Here is a 25,903-nt window from a genome sequence, read left to right as displayed (position 1 = left end):
TGTCTTTACTCTCGAAGGTGCGGTTGTATCTTAGAAATCCTAGAAACAAACACGCATAGCTCGTTCCACGATGGAGTTAGAGTTTATTGCATTAGATAAAGCTGGGGAAGAAGCAGAGTGGCTTCGACAATTCCTCGAGGATATTCCATTATGGCCTAAGCCTGTGCCCGCAATATACATTTGTCGCAGACAAAACACCATTAAGCAGCTGCTCTCAAATGGCTTTATCTCCATTGACTTTGTGGCATCAAAAGATAACTTAACGAATCCGTTTACTAAAAGTTTAAGTGGAGAGCGTATAAGGTGCGCATCGAGGGGAATTAGGCTAAAAGCCTAACCATACTAAGTCGACTTAATGGAAACCCTACTTGGTGACTGGAGATCCCATGGACCAAGTTCAAAGGGAAAAACTGGTTGAAAAACTGGTTATGATTGACTCGAGGAGTAAGCACTTAGGAGCTTGTCTTCATCTCATTCCTATGGTGCACCAAGTGCGGCCTCTAAATGGGTTTAGGATAACCATAAAGCTTTTAATGACGCCTATAGCTTGTTTTCAAAAACAAGTGAAGTAGAGTAGGCTACCCTTTATAGGACGATCACCTATGTAAGTGTAGACCTGAGGGCCGGCTCTTTGAGAATCTCTATAGAGGCTGTGATTCTCTAAAGACACTTTCTAAAACCAAGAATGTCCATGACCAAAATGGACACAACCAAGAACCAAAGCTGATTTTGGGAAGTTTCTGCGTGAAACCTGTTGACTTGGCTTACATCTATGATTGACAGTTCAAGACCTAGTTCATTGATTGGTCTAGTAAGTCCGATAAGGTTTTACTATGGAAGGTTCAAGATCTAGTTCACCTATCCTGATGAGGCTGCTTTCCTAAAGTGTTTTTCACTACAGAGTCAGTTTCGTAGTTAGTCAAATTTCTTGAATCTCTATTCATGTGGGGATTATTGGGGAAACTTGGATCTTTCCAAGTGAATTTTGGGCAAATTGAGGTAAACGTTTTGGTGGGTACCATTGTCAGAAATGGATGAGAGTGAGTTTGAACGCGTTCTTCATTTAAAGGCAATGAATCTGGTATAATCACTTGTCCAAATCGGTTACCGAATGAATGAGATATTCAAGTCGGAAGATGGACCAAAACTAAAGTTTAATGGGTGCATCTAATCACAAAGAGTCACAACTGTTCGGTTGAGTTGTGTCTGTTTGAACCCGAACAGTCACTTCTTTTTATTCCGAATGGGTGCGTCCTTTGGTGAAGAGATGTCTTTAAAAGACACCTAGTCCCTATAAAAGGAACCCAAAATCTCATTCCCAAAATACTAAACATTGAATCAAATCCAGTGTGTTTAAGTCCCTATAAAAGGAACCCAAAATCTCATTCCCAAAATACTAAACATTGAATCAAATCCAGTGTGTTTAAGAGAGATCTGAATTTTGTGTTCATCTCATTCCCAAAATACTAAACATTGAATCAAATCCAGTGTGTTTAAGAGAGATCTGAATTTTGTGTTCATTTTTCTTCCATTTGTTTTCCTTTCCGGTCAAGTGGTGGAAGGCACGGTTAGCCTTGGTTCGCTAGTACAGCTTTGCAGAAGTGCTTTTCCGAAGCTACGAAGGAGTGTTGTATTTTGGGAGACAACGTCCGATCATCCTGTAAGCACCATAGCAGGGGGCGTAATTTATCTTAAAGAGATTCGTCACTTGACGTACCTCACTCCAGCAATTTTAGTTCTTTCTCTTTCCTACAAAAATGCTTCTTCTAAAAGTGTTTTTTCTAACAGTTCTTTTCAGGAATATTTTATTCAATTTGATTTCGGTTATTGATCTAATACTGAATTATTTTACTACGATTCTAACAGAGTCTACTTCATGGTGAAATAGTCAAAAAATTAACCCATGAGCACAGTGTGCGATATTAATGAAACTACATGGATAGTAAGTCAAAACAACCATACTACAGGGTTTCTATCCGCAACTAATCCCATTTTGTTATATTCTTGGTGTGTTGTAGCTTTGATTCTGATTGTACTGTTGGCTAGCTCGTACAATATTTTCTGGAAAGAAAATCATCAAGGGTTGTCCAACTCCTCATTCTTCAAATCATTGAGGAATCTAGAATTGCTTGATGGTTTCTAGATCTCTATATTTATAAATTAGGTGATCTAGTTTATCACCATGATAAATTAATCAGCACTAGTAAGTGAAGATGTTATGACATTATATATATATATATATCTTTTAGATTATCATGAAATCATGTGATGGATAAGATTTCGAGCTTCATGAGATTGAACACGCTTAAACAGGCAAGATTAAAGATTAGTGTACCCACCGTCTTTTCTTTAAAAAAATACAAGATTATTCCTTTATTAGTTTTGTGCACATGCACGTGCATGTGTGTCTTGGAACATTAGATTTTATACAATGAGAGATCATGAGCCCTTTTGAAGATTAATGTTTCCATATGCTAATAAATTTCTGGTGATGCATTGATTTGATCGATCATCGACAGGAAATATTATTCATAATGTTGAACTTTTTTAGTAGTATTATAATGGAATTCATCAAATCTCTAATCTAATTGTTGGGTTTATATCATACTAGCCCTATGTTGTATCCTATATGAGTTATCCTTGTTTCTCATATCTTTACTTATACCACTAGTAGAAAAACCCACATACTAGACGGAATATCCTAGACGGAATTTTTTCCGTCTAGTTTGCATTAAACTAGACGGAAAATTTCCGTCTAGAAAAACTATTCTAGACGGAAATTTCCGTCTAGTATAACAAAGTAGACGGTTTTAATATTTTTTTTATTTTTTTAAATTAAAATAAGCATCCTAGACGGAAATTTCCGTCTAGAAAACATTCTAGACCGAAAATTTCCGTCTAGGATGGTGGGTGCCCCTCCCGCCAAAATTTCACCCCCAATTTTCGTTTCCCGCCTAAATTCTCAAACTCTGAAATAAAATCCCCAATCGCCGCCTAAATTTCATTCCCAAATTTCTCCCCCTCCCTCTTCATCCACTCCGAGTCCCCCTTCCCCTCCGCAGCCTCCTCTCCCTCTCCCTCTCCCGATCCCACCCAGGCCCCAACCCCCTCGACCGCATCCCCGGGGCCCACTCCCCCTCCCCCGCCGACCTCCTCTCCCTCCTCAGCTGCGCCCGCCCTCCTCTCCACCTCCACGTCGTCGTCTCCGCGGCTGAGGGTCGCCGCCATCGAGGCCCGATTTAGCTCTCTCGAGCTCATCGGGAGTGGCTCTTTCGGCGATGTCTTTAGAGGGTAAAGTTTCCCCCTTTCTACAATCCTTTGAATTCATTTGGGAATTAGGTTTTGTTTGTAACCAGTTGGAAGTGGGATCTTTTAGGGTTTGATTGTGCATTATTTAGGGAGTATGTTGTTGGCCTTAGTTTGGGGTTTTTTTGTACCGATCTGTGTGTAGGAAATGTAATTAGATGGTGATAGGATGATAAGTAGAAGCATGTATCGGAAATGTAATTGTCTAATATGCCAAGTAATTTTCTCTTTTGTTCGGTTGCAAAACGTCACAAAATGATTAATGTTTAGTTTATAAGGCCCAATATGATTTGGGAGGCAATTGATTTCCATGCTGAATAGCATGTTTGCTAAGTTCTCATTCTCAAATCTCATGCTGATTCAATTCTAGCTGATGATGTGCCTGCAACCGTCATATTTATCAAGCTGTTGTATGTTTCTTATGTTCCCATATGCATTGATGTTTTAATTTGATTACAAGTTTTCTGTCTTGTTGGAAACACTGTGCAGAGGAAGGCAAGAGGAGCACTTGAGTTTGTTTGGAGCATACTTGACTTCCAAAAGGACCAAGATGTGAGAATTAAAGTTGGATATGAAATATCTCAGCAGGTACGATCTCTCTATTAGCTAAATTCTTTCCAGGTGGTATGCCTTTTCAGTACTGACTTTATCGCTTTCTTTTCTTTGTAAAAGTTTAACTTTAGATATAATCCATTGGCTCTTTATGTTGATCATTATGCATTGTAATGTTTGTTATAATGTTTGTTAGTGTAGCAGTGTATAATGTTTGAAATGTGATAAAAAGTGGTTTTTGGCCGTTTTAAATGTTTAGATCAATATCAAAAATTGTTGCATTCAAATTATTTATGCTGTAAAGTTGAGATCTAAGCAAATCAGCCATCCATTTATGACTTATGCCAGATTAATGACTGAAAGTTTTTAAAGTTCTCACATTAACCTTAATAGTTCGTGCACATTTCAACTAATGCAACATCATAAATATGAAAACTATCATGTCGGTGAAATTTGATTTATATTTGTACTTCACAGCTGAGTGCCAAATCGGGTATATGTCATGCACCATTTCCTTATATATACAATTTATTATGGGAGAAATTAACTCATGTCAAATACTGAAGCTTACAGCTTCAAGGTTCAATAGCCTCAAGGTTTTAATCAGAATGAAGCAACTTTATTCAACGATGCCAAACATGAACGTTACTAGTTTTATGAATGACCAGTTTATACCCAAGACAACAAACTGATTCAATTCTAGCTGATGATTTTTGTTTTTCTATTCTCCTTATAATCCGAATGAAAAATACACCTGTTTGTATAGCTCCAGAACTATATAATTAGGTTGAGTTTACCTTTTGATGATATTATTGGCAGGATTCTCCCATTGTGCCAATGGGTAAAATCCCTCAAACAGATGTCCTTTTGAGAGCAGAAAGTGTAGTTGGGGAAATTGGGGGCTGCGTTTTGAGATTAGCAGGCCTTTACATATCCTTTTAAAATTTCTTCACTGTTTTCTGTTCTTATGTGGAATTTAGGATCACACGATTGTAAATAAAATCTATTTCTTGAGACAGCTATTCATTATAAAACCGTGTGGTGTTTAGTAGTGTATTTTGTATTCAAGATCTTCAGGTAAACACATTTACATCAATTTTGCATGCTAGGATGCTGCATCTCTCGCAATTGCAATCATGAAGAAAAACTTGAGAGGTCAAACGTTTTTAGGGTGTGATGACAATCCTTTATCGCGGTCTGTTCTCCCTCTCTTTGCAATATACTGTCAATTATGTCTTTTGGTTACTTATGGAAAATATTTTCCCCTTGATATAGGCAAGAAATAATGGAGTGTGTGAAACGAAGCGGAAAGTTCAGCAAGGAGTTGAAGAAGCTTCTGCATTGTCATAGCCATTGTAAATAATTTATGTAAAAGTTTGTAAATAATTTATGTATCTCTCTACTATTTTGATGAATATATTATTTGAATATAATGAGATTTGATATTGGAATATAATTAGATTGTATTGGATATGAATATAATTTTTTTTGTTTAATATTGTGTACATGCATCCAAAGTAGATTCTGCAAAAGAAAAAAAAAACACTGTAGCACAGTATCCTAGACGAAAATTTCGTCTAGGATACTAAAATTCCGTCTAGGATACCTTTTTTTGAAAAAAATTTAAAAAATGAAAAAATATCAATTTCCGTCTAGAATGAGTATTCTAGACGGAATTTCCATCTAGAATACTCATTTTAGACGGAAATTTTTTCCGTCTAGGATGAATTATTCTAGACGAAATTTCCGTCTAGAATAATCCGTTTAGGATGTATTCTAGACGGTTTTAAATTCCGTCTAGAATATTCCGTCTAGGATGTATTCTAGATGGAATTTCCGTCTAGAATACTACATCCTAGACGGAAACTTTCTAGACGGAATTCCGTCTAGGATACACATCCTAGACGGAATTCTGTGTATCCTAGACGGAATTTTCCGTCTAGGATGCCTAATTTTTTAGCAGTGTACTAGGTGTAATGCACTTGCCTTGCACGTTGTCAAATATATGATTTGTTTGTTTTGAGTTAATCTCTTTACTTTAACTCACTTGCGAAATAATTTATGGTTTTAATAAAATATATGAAATATTACTCTAGAGAAATAGTAACATTGTTCATAATAAATCATGAGAGATTAATCATGCTTTACTACAAAATATAGATTTTTGAATTATATATATATATATATAGTCCGTTATATCCGTGTTTGAATGAATTTGTTGAGGATTGGTGAAGGGGTCGTTTTCTTCCCTGACTTTTTGTCTAGTTCTTGAATTGTGGTATCTAAAAAATCTGCTCAAGTAGAAACTCGTAAGAGGGTGGGGTTTGGTTCCCCCGTTATACCTCCAACAATCAAGTTAGTTGAGACTTGATTGGGGTTTTAAAGAATTGTTGTAATTCTTGTGTGTGTGGGGTATGATTTTTAGAGTTATAAAGTTTTTATCAGAATCAAGAATTCGGTCCTCGCTTAAGTTGAAATAGTGCCTATATTTATATTAAGGTGGCAACAGTAAATTGGTCATTTTGGCCAAGAGTAGAGAGGCGGTGGTGAAATGTGGGCTAGCGGCCAAGTCGGCACTTGCTTTACAGGTGTCGGCTAGCGAGTTGAGGGAAGGTCGCTTCGACATTAAATGGGAAGAGACTGGCGACATTGGCAGGGCCTACATGGTCCAATGAGTTATGAAGACTATCTGGGCTAGAGTCATGATGGCACCTGCCAAGCATTAAATATAATGTTGATACGTTGTCATAGAGTGAAATAGTCAAGACGAAAACAGTCCTTTAGCTTCATCGAGAAGTAACGCCTTTCGAGTCAACTTTGCAAGGTATTTGGCAAGTGGTCGAGTGGACTCGTAGCAAGTTGTCTTCAATAGAAGAGGGGCGATAAACACTACCTTTCGTGTCGACAAACACCACCTTTTGTGTCGACATTGAGGTGTGCCATCTCGTCTGGTCACTGAGTTGCCGTCCCTAATAGTCTCTGGCTACCAAGTTGATTGGGGCATAGCACGTCGAAGTACACTTGTCAACTACTTGGTATTTGAGTTGTATTTTGGTGAAAATGGAAACACCATAACAGTTGGCCCCTTTCGCTTGGAGTCGGCTATGGCTGGGTCCGAGTGAAATATAATAAAATTGTTTTGGACAGACATGGGTGCTTTGAATAAGAATTGAAAAGTCATTTCAGAAGCAGCGTGGTTGACGTCACCACACGTCTGCTTTACTGCTGCAGCTCCACTTTTTGACAGATTGTGGGCTACTTGAGGTAAGTGGGCCACACATTGATCTCTGAGGGCACTTTGAATTCCGAAAATAAATCCTAGCCACTAGATACAATCGGATCTGACGGTTTGAGTTTTGACAGCTGTAAAGTCAGTTGTCTATATATAGGAATAGGGCCATAAGATTGGCGCCTATTGTCTTTTGAAATTCCTCCTAGAGAGTTGTTGATCTTCTTCGCTCATTTCTTCCGACGATCCACTCTTCAATTTAATGGCTCCAAACCCGTTGAACGACGAACCCTCCTGGAGAATGTTCGCTCCAAAGTGACCTTGCCACAGAAGAAGACACTTCCTAAGAGGTTTGACATTCCTGAGGGATACGATCTCTTGGCTCTGACGGCGTCAGAGACCATTTTTTACCATGAGCCGGAGTGGAATCCACTCTATGTGAGGCATTTGGAATGCGGCTTACAGTTACCCCTGCACCCCTTTCTCAAGCAGGTGTTTGAGGCGCTAGGGGTATCGCCGATCCAAATGAAGCTGAACGCCATTGCCATCCTCATGGGATATGTGATTGATGCGGCATAAACTTATACCAAAAAGTTGCAAGTGCACAACTAATCAAGTTATAGTATAAAGAGTTATCGATCCTACGAGGAAGGTGTTTTGTAGGAGAAAATATAAAATCGGTTCTTATGTTGTGTGCGTGACAAATAGGAGTGATGAGTGAATGTGATTGTGAAGAGATTGAGAGAGTGAAAATGGTGCGTAAATAGGCGCAAAATGTAAGTGAGTGTGGATGTGACAAAGAATGAATGTGATCAATAAGGCAAGAATGAATAAAATCGAGAAACAAATGAAAATCAAGAATGAAAAAAAATAAAATTCAAGAATAAAAGAAAATACAAGAAATTAAAGATGGTGGATTTAATTATAGATATGGGTGATCTAAAATTGAACCCACTTCTTTAGAAAATGGTGATTCCCTAGAGGGTTCTAGCCTAAAGGCGAATCAAACAAAATGAAAATAAACAAAAAGAAAAACTAAACCCAAGAGGGTTCTAGCCTCAAGGTGAATAGTGCAAGAAATTAAAATCTAACTACAAAATAAATTACAAAATCTAAACTACAAAATAAATTGTAAGAATTAAATGCAAGAAAATAAATCTACTCTATAAGCATAAAATAAATCTAATCTATAAGCATGAAATAAATCTAAGGCAAGAGGGTTCTAGCCTCTTGGCTATTTAACAAGAAAATAAAATCTAACTATAAGCATAGAAATAAATCTAAACTAATAAGCAATAAAAAAAGAAACAAAAGAGAAAAAGAAAAGAAATACAAACCTCTAAATAATTCTTCATCTTCATCTTCATCATCTAACAAAGAGAAGAAATATTTAAAGTGGTGAAAAAATTATTATTATTAATTATAATAAAAAGTTATAAATTTGGAAGGCCTTCTCAATTAAGAATAGGCCTCCTCTCCAAAAGGAGTTACAAAAATTTTCACACCTCTAACCCCTCACTCTCTACCCCTATTTATAGTAAACATCAATGAATGAGAGCCCTTGGATCGAAATCTTATCCAAAAACCATGAATTTCAGCCTTAGATTCGTAACAGAATGACGATGGCATCGATACCAGCATCGATAGGGGTATCGATGCCGGCATCGATGCCCAGTGCACTCTGGTTGCTTTTCCGAAAATCCTTCTTCTTGTAGGCTTTGGGCTTGGGCCTTTTGACATTTTCTTTGCATTTTGGGCTTTTAATACTTCATAAAATATTTGAAAGAAATTGTTTGGCTTCATGAGCTTCATTTCTTCATTAAATCAAAGGCTTCTGTTTAGAGATGAGAGTTTGAGATTTATTCTTCATTAACCTGCAATTAAAAGATAAAAACAATTATTAGTGGTATATTTATTCATATAAAATAGATAATGAGGGTATAAAATTGTAATAAAATGTGATTATCAAATACCCCCACCCCTAAACTTTTGCTAGTCCTCTAGCAAAGAAAAAAAATGAAAGAAAACCTAACTCACTTTCGCAGGAATCGCGGTTGTATTTAGCGCATACAACAAGCCTTTAAACTCCTAGGTTACCCTAGTGGATGAGTTGTAGTCTCGTGAGGGTTTGCAGTGAATATACCCACAAAATTCGGTCAACTTGCCAAATTAAAGAAGTCAGTAAATAACTAAATTCACTTGATAACATTTAGATAATCTAATTGGAGCCAGTTATCACTCAAGAAAACATTTTTATATATAACTCTAAGGTATATTTTTAAGAAAATCTTCTCATTGTAGCAATACAAAACCAAGCCAAACTTAGAAATTTAATTTAAAAGTTTTGAAAAGAACATGCTAACTCTTTGTTTTAAATAATTTTCAAGTTGCTTGATTTAAAATATTTTCCAAGACCATATATACAACTATAAAACATTTATTAGTTTTTTTAACTCTTTCTTCCTTGGTGATTTTTTCTACTTTAACGGGCTTTCTAAGTGACCATTTAACGAGTTTTGGGCCAATGGATCCCAACCCAAATGGGCTTAGGTCATTAAGTATGGAAATACTCCTTGGGCTTAATTACTCGGTCAGCTTAGGCTTAATAAGATAGAATCACCTTGAATTAAAGAGTTTTTTTTTCTTTTTGGTGCCCATTTTTCGCACTCTTCTTTTGCAATTTTTTTTTGTATGTATATATATTTTTAAAAAAAATATGTAAATCAAGACACTTTGAAAAATTATTTTCAACTCTAAGTTAAGCATACAAAAATTTCATTATTTTAAATAAAAGTCCAAGTTAAGGCTTAAGTAAAGTATACTACTTTGAAAATCATTTCTTAAGAAATTTATTTAGAGTTATCATAAAAAGTGAACTTAAGTAAATAACCAACTAGGGATTAGAAAATTTCAAATTTATCAAATAAATCAATTATTACATAACTCTATCAATTTGGCAAGTGACGATATTTTTAAAAAAAAAATTTTAAGAAAAAGGGGAAAAAAACAAAAATGTAACTAAAAATGTAAAATAAAGAGAAAAAATAACTAATTCCCACCCCCACACCTAAATTTTGCATTGTCCTCAATGCAAACTCTATGATACATAAAGTAAAGCAGATAAGAAGTGAAGCACTTACATTTGGTCGGCTGATAAAAATCTGCAATTACCTTTGGTCGGAGGAGGATGGAAAAAATTTATTCTTCTTTTCTTGTTTTTTTTTCTCTTCTTTTTTTCTTTTTTTTTCTTTTTTTTAACAACTGAACAAGAAACTCTCAAATGAGAGAAGAATAAATTCTTTTTATTATTCTGAAATAAACAAAATAAACAATATAGAATAAAATATTCAACATGAAGAGTTCTTGTTCTACATTGAATCCTACCTTACTGTTAAAAATTCTTACCCGGATTCTAAATAATTTCAGAATGATATAATCAATAATGTGAATTTCCAAGCATTTCGGGGTGTTCAGTAATTCATGCAACAAGGTAAGGTAGGTATTATTGGTGTCATGCATTTTGTATTTCTTAATGAACTTAGACTCTTGTACTGTGAAGTTTTGTTTTCTAACAACCAATTCTTCTGTGAAGTTCTGAAAATTTGGTTGTTGATTATTCTCCAAGAATCTAAGTTCATCAAGAAAGAGTTCTTCAAAATTTAATTCAAAGCAGCAAATGTTTAACACAGTTTTATTATTCTCAAGGACCTGATCTGCTTCTTCTAAAAACTCTAACTCTTCATCAAAAATTTCCTCAAAACTTAAATCACACTCTTCTTCTTCTTCTTCTTCTGATCTTTCCTGAATGTAGTTTATTTCTAGAGGCTGATTATTTGGTTGGTCCCCTGGATTAAAAATGTTGAGATCAGCAGTCAAATTCCCAAAGGACAGCTTCATTTGACCAGTTCTACAGTTGATGAGAGCATTAGAAGTGGCTAAGAACGGTCGTCCTAAGATGACAGGTGTCTGTCCTTTGGGATTGGAAACAGGCTGTGTTTCCAAGACTACAAAATCTACTGGAAAAATAAAATCTCCAACCTTAATCAGAACATCCTCTAACTCACCCATAGGGACCTTGACAGATCTATCAGCCAACTGTAAGGTGCATTTGGTTGGGTTCAGTACACCTAGACCCAATTGCTGATAGACTGAATATGGAAGCAAATTGACACTGGCCCCTAAGTCTAAAAGCGCCTTATCAATGTGAGTATTACCAATGATACATGAAATGATGGGGGAACCTGGATCTTTACGTTTCAAAGGTATGGGATTTGACAGCATTTCACTGATATTGGCGGCTAAAAAGACTTTCTTTGGAACATTTATTCTCCTCTTCTTAGTGCACAATTCTTTTAAAAATTTAGCATAAGATGGAATTTGTTCAATTACATCTAAGAGAGGAATGTTGACCTTAACCTGCTTGAATGTCTCTAGGATTTTCTCCTCCTGAGGAGAGTGTTTCCTAGACCTGAGTCTATCTGGAAAGGGAGCAACCGGTCTAAATCTATCAAAAGCAGGCTCAGGTTCGGGTTCAGGTTCTTGGTCATCTGAGGGGAGTGATTGTTGAATAGATTCATCAGAAGGAACGAACATGCACGAATGAAAATTATGATTTTGTAAATTCCATTAAACATAACAAATCAATTCTAAACTTGATGAAACTTTGCGAAATGTTTGTAAACATGAAAACAAACATGTTAGAAAAAGAATTTCTCAAATTGAATTTCCATTTGTGAAAACTCATGTATTTTGCAAGTGTGTCCAAAGCATGAAAACTCAAAAACTATGTATGTATATATATAACTATATATATGCATAGAAACCAAAACTTATGTATATATATATATATAACTATATATATATACGAAGAAACCAATAAATGTGTGTGTATAGATATTGAGCTTAGAGTATATAACACACATAATATAAAATCTAAAACTACATTACCCAAGCAATCTTGATCTTCAATTAAGCTTGACTTGGTACACTTGCGGATGAAGCTTGAACTTGATCTTTAATTTGAATTGTATAGGCTTCAACCCGACATTCCGCCAACCTCCTTTGGATATCATCGTTGAAGCGCAATCCATCCATCCTCCAACTACGTTGTTTGTCTATAATACATAGGAAAACACAAATACTAGACAAACAACATTAGTGGTAAATTGTTTGTTAAACATCATCAAAACAAGAAGGCCAACAAAACAAAGAGAAAAATTAACTAATTCCCACCCCCACACCTAAATTTTACATTGTCCTCAATGCAAGCTCTATGATGCACAAAGTAAAATAGATAAGAAGTGAAGTACTTACATTTGATCAGCTGATAAAAATCTGCAATTGCCTTTGGTCTGTGGAGGATAGAATCAAAAATTTATTATTCGCTTCTTCTTTTTTTTTCTCTTTTTTTTCTCTTTTTTTTTCTATTTTTTTCAACTGAATAAGAAACTCTCGAATAAGAGAAGAATAAATTCTTTTTATTATTCTGAAATAAACAAACAAATAATGTAGAATGAAGTGTTCAATACGAAGAGCTCGTATTCTACATTGAATCCTACCTTATTGTTGAAAATTCTTCCCCAGATTTTAAATAAATTCAGAATGATATAATTAATAATGTGAAATTCCAAGCATTTCGTGGTGTTCAATAATTCTTGCAACAAAGTAAGGTAGGTATTATTGGTGTCATGCATTTTGTATTTCTTAATGAACTCAGACTCTTGTACTACGAAGTTTTTGTTAGACCCTAGAGGGGGGGGGGGTGATTAGGGTCTTATGCTAATCTAATCCGATTATATGCCAATTAAAATTAATTAATAAGTTATCCTAGCAAGTATGAAATACCACAAGATATATGAGCTAGGATAAGTAATATTAACAATGAGATATATCCTATATGATGAAATATATATGCAAGGATATATAAACTAACACAAGGGTAAACAATATGAACTAGATAGTGGATCATATAAATAATGAGCTAATGACAATGGCGACAAGAAATATAAACACAAGTATAAATAAACGCCAAAGCACACTCAAACACAAGATATGATCACGGAGTTCGGACCTTCCGTCCTACGTCTCCGCTCCCCACTCCCGGGGAGAAATCCACTATCACAACCGGGTTTTCTATGCTGACCCGAATAACGTTTACAGCCACACTATGTCGGTTTTCAACGATCACCGATCAACGTCCACTCCTCACACTCGGTTTTCTAGTTCACCAAAAACTTCACAACACACTCGGTTTTCTAGCTCACCGAAAACTTACAACACTCACAATGTAACAAATATAAATTTGTTCTCTACAATAGATGAGAACACAATGAAGCACAACTCAATGTTACAATCTCTCACAACCCTAATATACTATGTATGCAAATACAATAAGCTCAAGTGAGTGTGTGTAACAATGAGATAAAATCAAATCTAAACTCAATATAAAACTAGCTTTAATAGAAATGATAATTAAACAATACAAAATGTAAAGCTAGAAAGAGTTTAGAAATTCTTCTCTGAAAAACAAGATGGAGAGGAGGATTGAAATGAAGTTCAGACACTGTGAATGATCTTCTCCACTTGTAAAACAATCTTCAAACCAAACAGACTTTGAACCCAACTAAAACCCTTTTCAAAAACTCTTTAAAACTCTTTAATGGGTTGTTGAAATAGAAGGGGGTTTGGGAGTTTATATAGGAAAAGAAACAACAGCTAAAACCCAAAACTAAATCAACAAAAATCCCAGAAAATCAGGAAACAGATTTCTGTACAACATTACCGTTGGGAGTCCGGCGGTCGACCGACGAAATTTTCGGTCGACCAACGAGATCATTCGGTCGACCGACGAAATTTTCGGTCGACCGCGATCCAGATCGAAAACGAGAAAAACAAACAGAGACTTCATCGGTCGACCGGTGCGGTCGACCGACAGAAAAATCGAGCTCTCGGCCGACCGCATCGGTCGACCGACAAACTCTCTGCTGCCCACTAACTAAATAACATAGGTCCGGTCGACCGGTGCGGTCGACCGAGAACTGATATATGAAAATCTGATTTTGAAAACAATTTTTCTAATTTTAAAACCCTGTTTAAAAATATCAAATAAATTCCAAAAAATGTAAAACTTTGGGGAATAATTGTAGACATGATAATAAACATGCTATAATGACTGGTTTCCAAAAAGGACTTCCCAAATGAAAAATATCATCATTTTGCAAAATAGTCCAAAACACAAAAATGTAAACATATGAATTTTGACATTTAGGCTAAACCATGTTTTGAAACCCTGCACAATGATTTTGTAGACTTAATAAAATATGTATATGATTATTGTTAAGGCCAAAAACTAAGAATATAGAATTTTCACAAAATAGGAGTATGTATATGAAAATATATTTGTTTCATATCTAAGTAGTTAAACCAAATCACAATAATAAATATGAAATATGTGATTTCATATTATAAACATGAAAACCCAATACCATGCATGTATATATATAAAACTATATATATGCATAGAAACCAAAACTTATGTATATATATATATATATAACTATATATATATATATTGTATGTATATATATAACTATATATATATACGAAGAAACCAATAAATGTGTGTGTATAGATATTGAGCTTAACGTACTTAACACACATAATATAAATCCTAAACTAAATTACCCAAGCTTGATCTTGATCTTCATTGATCTCAACTTGGTACACGTTGCGGATGAAGCTAAACTTGGATCTTGAACTTGAATTGTACGATGCTTCACTCCACAATTCCGCCAACCTCCAATTGATATGATCGTGTAGGCTCAATCCATCCATCCTCCAACAAGTTGTTTGTCTACAATGAATAGATAACACAAGCACTAGACAAACAATATTAGTTGTAAATTATTTGTTAAACATCATCAAAACAAAGAGGCCAACAATCTCCCCCCTTTTTGATGATGACAAACAATTTACAAAAAAAAATATATGCATGAAGGAAATGAATATAATTTTCAAATAACCAAGAAAAAGGAAAAATAAGAATACTAAAATTCTTGGTTTAAAATTTAAATTTGTTTTGGTACCCAAGAACTCTTGGTACCAAAAGATTTAGGGACATGACCCCTATCATTAAAGCTCAAAGCCTTAGGGTTATGAACCCTCTTAGGCACATATGGTGCACTAACATGGTCAAAACAATATTCATTCAAATGACCCTTCCGATTGCAATTTGTGCAATGAAAGAGATCCATTTGTTTTTGTGGACCATTAGCTCGTGCACGGGAATCATTTGCAAATAAAGATTTTCTTTTAAAATTATTTTGCAAATGAGAAACATTCTTAAACAATGGTCTATTTGGAACATATTGCAATTTAGAAGCTTTTTGTATATCAAAACAAAATTTAGCAAGATGTCCAAACCTACCACAAACATCACATTTAAAAACATGTGGTCTATTGGAAGCATTTGTCAAATGAGATTTTCTTTTCAAATCAAAGCAATATTTGGCCAAATGACCAAAACGACCACAATAATCACACTTGAACACACTAGCATGCTTATGATGAACTTTGTGAGAATGAGCATGTGAATGTGTAAGTGTACAAGATGAAGAAGCTACATGAGATGCACAAGGAGCATTAGAATTCTTATGTTTGTGTGCATCATAACAAAACTTAGCTAAATGACCTTGACGGCCGCAAATAGAGCACTTATAAGTTTTGCTATACATGTGTGCATAATGAGTGGATGATTTTGACTTAGTCTTGGCACACATGTCCATAAGCCTCTTATGATTATTAATGCATATTTTCAAAGTTGAATCTAAAGATGAAATACTATTTTTCATAAGATTCAAATCTTCATTTTTAGGCACATATGCATTTTTAGAAGTAGAACATAAATAGTTATTTATAAAAGAAGCTGTATCATTCTTTATGTTCTCTACTTCTAACATGGCATCAATCTTAGCATGAGATAGGCTAGCAATAGATGAGATCAAATTTTTATTTTCCAAATTTAATAAGTCATTGCTTTCTTTAAGCATAGTATTTTCATTTTCAATGACATCAAATTTGGACACTAGCTTCTCATGATCGGATTTTAAATTATCATGCTTGCATTGTAAATCAACAAAATCTTTATGCAATTTGTTAAAGGCATGCAACAATTTTTCACTAGCACAAGCAAGTTCATCATTAGGTAAATCATTAATGGTTTTGAACTCGCAAACCTCACTAGGGCTATCGCCTAGTGGCCGTGTGCATGAAGCTCCATATGAACTTGAAGCGGGATCCTCCAAAGCTTGTCGGATCGCCACCAAGTCTTCTTGATGTGCTTCTATAAATTTCCAAAGTTTGTAAGCACTATCAAAATGAACAAACTTGTTAGACATAGATGAATTAAAAGCATTTTGCAAATATTCTAACAAAATATTGTTCATTGTAAACATACGATGATCATTCTTATTCCACTTGGATTTCTCCATAGTGGGCACAATATAAGCATCATCTATAATTTCCCATAAATCAAAGTGTTTAGATTGAACAAAAAGTTTAAATCTAACACACCATTGGGCATAGGGAAAATTGTCTAATCTAGGAGCAACACTAGAATCATAGCCTAAACAAGATGCATCATTCATATCCATAAATTTAGCACAATAAGATAACTTGGATCTTTAACTCAAGGCGATTATACCTTAAATCAAAGAGCACCAAGCTCTGATACCAATTGTTAGACCCCAGAGGGGGGGGGGGGGGGTTTAGGGGCTAATCTAATCCGATTATATGCCAATTAAAATTAATTAATAAGTTATTCTAGCAAGTATGAAATACCACAAGATATATGAGCTAGGATAAGCAATATTAACAATGAGATATATCCTATATGATGAAATATATATGCAAGGATATATAAACTAACACAAGGGTAAACAATTTGAACTAGATAGTGGATCATATAAATAATGAGCTAATGACAATGGCGACAAGAAATATAAACACAAGTATAAATAAATGCTAAAGCACACTCAAACACAAGATATGATCACGGAGTTCGGACCTTCTGTCCTACGTCTTCGCTCCCCACTCCCGGGGAGAAATCCACTATCACAACCGGGTTTTCTACGCTCACCCGAATAACGTTTACAGCCACACTATGTCGGTTTTCAACGATCACCGATCAACGTCCACTCCCCACACTCGGTTTTCTAGTTCACCGAAAACTTCACAACACACTCGGTTTTCTAGCTCACCAAAAACTTACAACACTCACAATGTAACAAATATAAATTTGTTCTCTACAATAGATGAGAACTCAATGAAGCACAACTCAATGTTACAATCTCTCACAACCCTAATATACTATGTATGTAAATACAATAAGCTCATGTGGGTGTGTGTAACAATGAGATAAAATCAAATCTAAACTCAATATAAAACTAGCTTTAATAGAAATGATAATTAAACAATACAAAATGTAAAGCTAGAAAGAGTTTAAAAATTCTTCTCTGAAAAACAAGATGGAGAGGAGGATTGAAATGAAGTTCAGACACTGTGAATGATCTTCTCCACTTGTAAAACAATCTTCAAACCAAACAGACTTTGAACCCAACTAAAACCCTTTTCAAAAACTCTTTAAAACTTCTTCAAAACTCTTTAATGGGTTGCTGAAATAGAAGGGGGTTTGGGAGTTTATATAGGAAAAGAAACAACAGCTAAAACCCAAAACCAAATCAACAAAAATCCCAGAAAATCAGGAAACAGATTTCTATACAACATTACCATTGGGAGTCCGGCGGTCGACCGACGAAATTTTTGGTCGACCGACGAGATCATTCGGTCGACCGACGAAATTTCCGGTCGACCGTGATCCAGATCGAAAACGAGAAAAACAAACAGAGACTTCATCGGTCGACCGGTGCGGTCGACCGACAGAAAAATCGAGCTCTCGGTCGACCGCATCCAAAAAATGTAAAACTTTGGGGAATGATTGTAGACATGATAATAAACATGCTACAATGACTGGTTATGAAAAAGGACTTCCCAAATGAAAAATATCATCATTTTGCAAAATAGTCCAAAACATGAAAATATGAGATACTTGAATTTTGATGTTTTGACATAAACCAACTTTTGAAACTTTGTGAAATGTTTTTATAGACTTAGTAAAACATGTATAAACTGATATTGAAGTCTATAAACTGATAATACAATATTTTCATAAAATTGCATATTCTATGCAATGTTTTCAAAAACACAATAGAAAATATGAAATATATAATTTCATATATATAATCATAAAAACTCAAAACACATGTATATATATATAACTATATATATATATACGAAGAAACCAATAAATGTGTGTGTATAGATATTGAGATTAACGTACTTAACACACATAATATAAATCCTAAACTAAATTACCCAAGCTTGATCTTGATCTTCATTGAGCTCAACTTGGTACACGTTGCGGATGAAGCTAAACTTGGATCTTGAACTTGAATTGTACGATGCTTCACTCCACAATTCCGTTAACCTCCAACGGATATCATCGTTGTAGCGCATATTCCATCCAATCCTCCATCTACGTTGTTTGTCTATAATAAATAAGAAAACACAAATACTAGACAAACAACATTAGTGGTAAATTGTTTGTTAAACATCATCAAAACAAGAATGCCAACAAACTAATTCTTCTGTAGAGTTTTGAAAATTTGGTTGTTGATTATTCTCCAAGAATCTAAGTTCATCAAGAAAGAGTTCTTCAAAATTTAATTCAAAGCAGCAAATGTTTAACACAGTTTCATTATTCTTAAGGACCTGATCTGCTTCTTTTAAAAACTCTAACTTTTCATCAAAAATTTCCTCAAAACTTAAATCAGACTCTTCATCTTCTTCTGATCTTTCCTGAATGTAATTTATTTCTAGAGGCTGATTATTTGGCTGGTCCCCTGGATTAAAATTGTTGAGATCAGCAGTCAAATTCCCAAAGGATAGCTTCATTTGACCAGTTCTACAGTTGATGAGAGCATTAGAAGTGGCTAAGAAAGGTCGTCCTAAAATGACAGGTGTCTATCCTTTGGAATTGGAAACAGGCTGTGTTTCCAAGACTACAAAATCTACTGGAAAAATAAAATCTCCAACCTTAATCAGAACATCCTCTAACTCACCCATAGGGACCTTAACAGATCTATCAGCCAACTGTAAGGTGCATTTGGTTGGGTTCAGTACACCTAGACCCAATTGCTGATAGACTGAATATGGAAGCAAATTGACACTGGCCCCTAAGTCTAAAAGCGCCTTATCAATGTGAGTATTACCAATGATACATGAAATGATGGGGGAACCTGGATCTTTGCGTTTCAAAGGTATGGGATTTGATAGCATTTCACTGATATTGCCGGCTAAAAAGACTTTCTTTGGAACATTTATTCTCCTCTTCTTAGTGCATAATTCTTTTAAAAATTTAGCATAATATGGAATTTGTTCAATTACATCTAAGAGAGGAATATTGACCTTAACCTGCTTGAATATTTTTAGGATCTTCTCCTCTTGAGGGGAGTGTTTCCTAAGCCCGAGTCTATCTGGAAAAGGTGCAACTGGTCTAAACCTATCAAAAGCAGGCTCAGGTTCCGGTTCAGGTTCTTGATCATCTGAGGAGGGTGATTGTTGAATATATTGATCAGAAGGAGAAGGAGAAGGAATTTGTACTGGATCAAAAGTTTGACTTGGAGGAGTTCTCACTTGATTATCGACCTGTCTACCTGACCGAAGTGAATGGATTGCATTCACTTGAGCTTCATAGGATGAACTGCATCCTGTGTCCTTAGGGTTGACCATGGGTTGACTCGAAAATTTTTCTTTCTCTCTTTCACTCACGGCACTAGCTAGTTGACCAAGCCGGGATTCTAATCTAGCTATAGCTTGAGTGTTGGAGTTGAGCATTTGTCCGGTTGATTGCATAAAGGAATTCAGAGTGCTGGACGTTTGAGTCAACATATTCGTGGTTTGAGTGGAGGCCTTAATTATGGTTTCCAAACCCCTTTCCAAGATATTGAGACGTTTATCCTGATCTAGATTGTGAGGAGTCTGAATTACAGCTTGATGAAGAGGAGACTGATTTTGATATGGCAGATTTGGTTGTTGAAATTATGGATTAAAAGGAACTGTGTTTCCCCTAGGAAATTGTTGGGTTAAAGCAGGAGTGAAGTTTTGAGTTCCGGGAGAATTTCCTTGATTCCATGTAAAGTTAGGGTGATTTCTCCAACCTGGATTATAGGTTGGAGAAAATGAATCATTTCTAGGGCGCTGGAATGCAGCGTTCATCTGTCTTAATGGCTGATTATTTCCTAGAAGAGGGCATTCCTCTGAAACGTGGATAGGAGACTGACAATTATAACATCCTTGGGCAGAAACATGATTGATTTGAGCTGGAGCTCGTTCCTTAACTTCTAAAGCTTCTAACCTCCGCAGAATCGTCACCATCTTCGCTTCAGAAGCAATGTTTGACTCCAAGGAAGGACCACTAGACTTAGAATTGAGGACTGATGAAACCCAGTCATCACAGTGTTCCCACTGCATTGTTTTCTCGGATAAACTATCTAAAAATTCCCAAGCTTCATCTGCGTTTTTCCTCATAAAATCTCCTTGACACATCGATTCTAAAGATGTTTTTGAAGAATAGTCCAATCCTTCATATATGACTTGGCACAATCGTCATTTTTCTTGACCATGATGAGGACATTGGATTAAAAGATCTTTGAATCGGTCGAAATATTTCCAGAATGGCTCTCCCGGGATAATTTTAAAGTTTTGAATGCTGTTCCTTAGCTTTACCGTTTTGTGAATAGGGAAAAATTTCTTAAGAAAAACGGTGACAAATTCATCCCAAGTTGAGATGAAATTTGTCGGAGCAAATGGAATAAATCTGAGCTTAATCGCATCTTCGGTTAATTCTCTCATTTTAATCATAATACACACTTCCTCAAATTCTGAAATAAAAATATATGCATCTTCTGTTTCATTTCCAAGGAATTTGGGAAGCATGTTTATGTAATGCGGTCTAAGCTCAAAATTTTCTCCATTTGCTTCGGGGAACCTTATGCAAGATGGAATTGTATTTCTGGTGGGGTAACACATATCCTGAAGAACGGGTTGATTTGCCATTTCTTGGTTTGGTTCAATACGGATTAAACGATGAGAATTATCCCTAACCCAAGTTTGCATACACCAAAACAACTTCTTTTTATAATATTTTTTTTAAAGAAAGAAAGAAAATTAGTTTTTTTTATGAGAAGAAAAAGATAAAGAAAAATCCTAACTAAAACAAATCAAAGCAATCACTTTTCAATCACTCTAATTCTAGAAAAGAAAAATTAATTTCACATCTCAAGAAATAAAAACAAGAAGAAAAAGAAATAATTACAAAAATAAAAAGAAAAGAAAAATCTAAACTATGAACAAGAAATAAATCTAATCTTTACGCAACCCCTAAACCTTACCTTAGACACCAACTAATCTGAGAAAACTTAAACCGGTTCACTTCAGGATTTCTTGTTCCTTATTGAGCTCGAGTCCTTAGGGCCAACGTCTAATGAGTTTTATTAGGCTTGGGTAGTGTAGTGAGGAATTAGTGATTTTTGGGCTAAGGAAAGGGTGATGAAATCTCTCACCTTATCTTAAAACCCCATAAAAATATTTTTAAGTGTGTGCCAAATCAAGTGCTACAATCACTTTGGTGAATTCCTACACTATATGAAATGCAACCCTAAAAATTAAAAGCGACTAAAAAGGATGATAAAAAGAAAATCTTTATATTTTTTTATTAGGGTTAACAATCAAACAACTATGAGAAGGGGGAACATTGTTTGAGTTTATTATCTTGTTATTTAATGTCCAAGTGAAAGATGAATTTTATTAAGGTCAACAAAAATAAAATCTTTTTTTTTAAATCCTAATTGTCTCTAATTGTGAAGCTAACTAAAAGGGGTGGAATTGAAAACGCTAGAAAGAAGACTTACCTGAAAGCAAATCTTCAAATCCTAGTTCTCCAATCCGCGATCTTCAAGCTCCAAGCGTTTCCTTCACAATAAACACACAAGTTAAAGAACCAAAATAATTAAAACCTACTTAAGCACCCTCCCTGGCAACGGCGCCAAAAACTTAATGCGGCATAAACATATACCAAAAAGTTACAAGTGCACAACTAATCAAGTTATAGTATAAAGAGTTATCGATCCCACGAGGAAGGTATTTTGTAGGAGAAAATATAAAATCGGTTCTTATGTTGTGTGCGTGCCAAATAGGAGTGATGAGTGAATGTGATTGTGAAGAGATTGAGAGAGTGAAAATGGTGCGTAAATAGACGCAAAATGTAAGTGAGAGTGGATGTGACAAAGAATGAATGTGATCAATAAGGCAAGAATGAATAAAATCGAGAAACAAATGAAAATCAAGAATAAAAAAAATAAAATTCAAGAATAAAAGAAAATGCAAGAAATTAAAGATGGTGGATTTAATTATAGATATGGGTAATCTAAAATTAAACCCACTTCTTAGCCTAAAGGCGAATATCAAACAAAATAAAAATAAATAAAAAAAAACTAAACCCAAGAGGGTTCTAGCCTCAAGGTGAATAGTACAAGAAATTAAAATCTAACTACAAAATAAATTACAAAATCTAAACTACAAAATAAATTGTAAGAATTAAATACAAAAAAATAAATCTACTCTATAAGCATGAAATAAAATGTAATCTATAAGCATGAAATAAATCTAAGACAAGAGGGTTCTAGCCTCTTGGCTATTTAACAAGAAAATAAAATCTAACTATAAGCATAGAAATAAATCTAAACTAATAAGCAATAAAAAAAGAAATAAAAGAGAAAAAGAAAAAAAATACAAACCTCTAAATAATTCTTCATCTTTATCTTCATCATCCAACAAAGAGAAGAAATATTTAAAGTGGTAAAAAAATTATTATTATTAATTGTAACAAAAAGTTACAAATTTGGAAGGCCTTCTCAATTAAGAGTAGCCCTCCTCTTCAAAAGGAGTTACAAAAATTTTCACACCTCTAACCCCTCACTCTCTACCCCTATTTATAATAAACATCAATGAATGAGAGCCCTTGGATCGAAATCTTATCCAAAAACTAAGAATTTCAGCCTTAGATTCGTAACAGAATGACGATGGCATCGATACCAGCATCGATAGGGGTATCGATGCTGGCATCGATGCCCAGTGCACTCTGGTTGTTTTTCCGAAAATCCTTCTTCTTGTAGGCTTTGGGCTTGGGCCTTTTGATATTTTCTTTGCATTTTGGGCTTTTAATACTTCATAAAATATTTGAAAGAAATTGTTTGGCTTCATGGGCTTCATTTCTTCATTAAATCAAGGGCTTCTGTTGAGAGATGAGAGTTTGAGATTTATTCTTCATTAACCTACAATTAAAAAATAAAAATAATTATTAGTGGTATATTTATTCATATAAAATAGATAATGAGGGTATAAAATTGTAATAAAATATGATTATCAGTGATGATCTGGCACCGACTGGGGATAAAACCCTCATTGCCAGTTCTGGGGTGATTGGTGGTCGTGGAGGTGAACCAGAATGAGCCCCACTACTACTTCCAGATGATAGGGAAGTTCAGGCTAATCACTAACCTTCCAAATTCGCATTAGAACTGGAAGGAAAAAATTCTTCTGGGTCATAGGGGATGACCTAGAGTTAGGCGATGTCGACTAGACCGAAATAAGGAGGGATGCTCTCATAGGCCAACTGTCTGCTACCGAGAAGATTGAGCTTGATCAAATTAAGGTGTATGCTAGCTCTAGGCGATTCGAAGATTTGCTCCACAGGTCAGTTCTGCAGGTCGCCGGGGTGTCGGTCATGCCTTTCACTAATCGAGATTATGATCAAAGAGCACCAAGCTCTGATACCAATTGTTAGACCCTAGAGGGGGTGATTAGGGTCTTATGCTAATCTAATCCGATTTTATACCAATTAAAACTTATTAACGAATTATTCTTGCAAGATAAATATACAATATGTTATGAGCAAGAATATACAATATGATCAAAGAGATATATCCTATATGGTGAAATATATGCAAGGATATATAAACAACACAAGGGTAAACAATCTAAACTAAAGAAACAATTGTGATAGGGCAATATAAACAATACAAACACACAATATGATCACGGAGTTCTGACCTTCCGTCCTACGTCTCCGTTCCCCCACTCCCGGGGAGAAATCCACTATCACAACTGGGTTTTTTACGCTCATCCGAATAACGTTTACACCTCACAATTTCATTCACGGAGTTCGGTCCCCACGACCTACGTCTTCGCTCCTCACCTCGAGGATATCTCCACTTCACACTCGGTTTTCTAGCTAACCGAAAACTTTACAATCTCACAATATAACAAATGATTTGTTCTCTACAATAGATGAGAACTCAATGTAAGCTCACTCTCTAGGTTACACAATCCCACAACCCAATTATACTATGAATGTAAATACAATAAGCTCAATAGGTTGTGTGTGAACAAAGAGATATAAATCAAAACTAAACTCAATATAGTTCTAGCTTAATAACAATGATAATCAAATATATAAAAAGAGATAGAAATAGAGTTTAGAAAACTTCTCAATAGCTCAAGAGATCGATGGAGAGTAGTTGAATGCCCAAACACCAATAGATGATCTCCTCAAGCTCTTGTGAAATTGATTTCACAAACTCAAACTCTCAAATGCTTAAAAGCTTCTTAAACAAACTTAAACAACACTTAAACCCTTGTTAAAACTTTGTTAAAATATTTCTTAGATACTTATGAAAGATGAGAGCAAGGGGGTATATATAGCCTCCTAAAACCTCAACCAAAACCCCAAGACAAAAGACCAAAAAGCCCACAGAATCAGAAATCAGATTCTGTACAAATAGACCCGTTGGACGATCGGCGGTTGACCGTGAAAAACGCGCGGTCGACCGCGAGCAGCTCAGAGACAAATTCCGGGCTGTGGACATCAGCCGGTCGATCGTGACGGTAGACCGCGAAACTCTCTGGACTGCATCCGGTCGACCGTCACGGTCGACCGCGAGCCACTGAAAAACCTCCTGAGTCTCTGGACTCAAGGGCGGTCAACCGTGGTGGTCGACCGCAAACTGATATATGAGAAAAACAATTTTAGAAGCAGTTTGATGTTTTTGAAACCCTGTTTAAAAATATCAAATAAATTCTAAAAAATATAAAACTTTAGAAAATGATTGTAGATATGATAATACACATACTACAAAAACTAGTTTTTAAAAAGGACCTCCCAAATGAGAAAATTCATCATTTTGCAAAATAGTCCAAAACATGAAAATGTAAACACATGAGTTTTGACATTTTAGCTTAACCATGTTTTGAAACATTACAAAATGATTTTGCAGACTTAATAAAAGATGTATATGATTGTTATTAAGTCCATAAACCAAGAAAACAATATTTTTACAAAATTGCATATTTTGCAAATATTTCAAAAGTAAATCTGATTTCATTGAACTAAATAAAATTGATATTGATGAAATCATATATATGCATGTAAGTATGAAACAAAAATATGTTTTCTAATTATATTCAATTGTTTCATATTAAAAGTTGAAAACTATCAAACCAAAACATGTATGTATATATATAACTATATATATATAGAAACCAAAACTATAATGTGTATATATATATATAACTATATATATATACATAAAAACCAATATAATGTGTGTGTGTGTATATATGATTGAGCTTAAAGTACCAACA

General features: G+C 35.0%; 1 long non-coding RNA gene across 2 annotated transcripts; it reads left to right on the top strand.

Moving 5' to 3' along the window:
* On the top strand, window positions 3,180–5,291 carry LOC109850735. Of its 2 annotated transcripts, none has more exons than XR_002249528.1 (4): window positions 3,180–3,291; window positions 3,796–3,894; window positions 4,968–5,053; window positions 5,134–5,291. It is a non-coding gene; the product is annotated as an uncharacterized LOC109850735 (long non-coding RNA). The 2 variants fall into 2 exon arrangements; XR_002249529.1 differs by having other exon boundaries at window positions 4,928–5,053.

Source organism: Asparagus officinalis, chromosome 7, assembly GCF_001876935.1.
Source record: "Asparagus officinalis chromosome 7, Aspof.V1, whole genome shotgun sequence".
NCBI classification, from domain to species: Eukaryota; Viridiplantae; Streptophyta; class Magnoliopsida; order Asparagales; family Asparagaceae; genus Asparagus; species Asparagus officinalis.
Note: the sequence above shows the minus strand (reverse complement) of the source record. Positions and strands in the feature narration are given on the sequence as shown.